Genomic DNA, 1185 nt, shown 5'->3' on the forward strand with positions numbered 1-1185 from the left:
TCTTCTGAGTCTGAGGCAGCTGTTCAGTTTCATTTAGTCTTTAATGTGAGTTTACTGGTTTAGTCTTTATTTCTTTTTGCAATATGGAGAATTTGTCAGGGACAAAATTCAAAAATGTAAAAAGAAAAGAAAAGGTATTGTTTTATAAAAAGTCCGGTATAACGTGTCACTGTGCAGAAACCTGCAGCTAAAAGACTGTAAGCTTGACTTCATTTCCATCTGTTTGTTTTAATTAAAACACTTTCACTCATTTTTGTTTTTATTTCAGGGAACAAAAATGCTTTTTCACACCCAGTTTTCATTATTTTCTTTTGGAGAACCTTGCTGCAGAACTCTGACTTCGGTTTATGTGAGGAGTGTGAGGAGTGTGAGGAGTGTGAGGAGTGTGTATACAACAACAATAAACCTGGTCTACAGCTAAACTCAGGCCTACAGCAGTAGAGACACAATCCTGTTTAACTAGACCAGAAACACCAATGAAGAAGATCAGAGTAGCAAAAAGGAGTCACACGACACACGACAGGCTGGAAAACAGGTTTTCATGCTGCAGGTTGGTCCTCCCCCTGGTCCTCCCCCTGGTCCTCCCCCTGGTCCTCCCCCTGGTGGGACCTGTGCAGCTCCAGGTCGGCCTGGTAAAGCTTTACTCTGCACTGTAAATGTAATATTACTGGTGACGCGCTCTATCGTTTAGTTCCTGCTCCGAGTCCGTTCTTCCCCTCAGCAGAGCGTCGGGGCTGCAGGGTTGGAGAAGGTTTGACGTAAATAAGCAGAAGAAGAAGAGTCCTCTGAAATCAGAGTCCTTTAATTTCACCTTCAGCAGCGTCTGTGTGTCTCAGAGCCCCCAAATCATTCTCAGCTTCAGTCACATTCATTTCTTCTCTTCAGCAATCAGAACTGCTCTGAAATCTGATGATGGTGCTGCTCTGACTTATCATATCAGAAGATTCAGGATTAGTGGCAGGGGGTCACTCTGCATCTCAAAATGTAAGAGGACGCTTTTAAGGAAACTGCACCAGCTCAGCAAACCCTGTGTGTGTGTGTGTGTGTGTGTGTGTGTGTGTGTGTGTGTGTGTGTGTGTGTGTGTTAGAGTACAGTCTGTGTTTGAGTATGTACTGGGTGTATTTCCCTGCAGAGGCTGTGGTTTGCACACTGCGCTGCAGGCGTAACAGATGAAGATGGATTAG

The sequence above is a fragment of the Pempheris klunzingeri genome, chromosome 1 (assembly GCF_042242105.1).
Source record: "Pempheris klunzingeri isolate RE-2024b chromosome 1, fPemKlu1.hap1, whole genome shotgun sequence".
NCBI lineage: Eukaryota > Metazoa > Chordata > Actinopteri > Acropomatiformes > Pempheridae > Pempheris > Pempheris klunzingeri.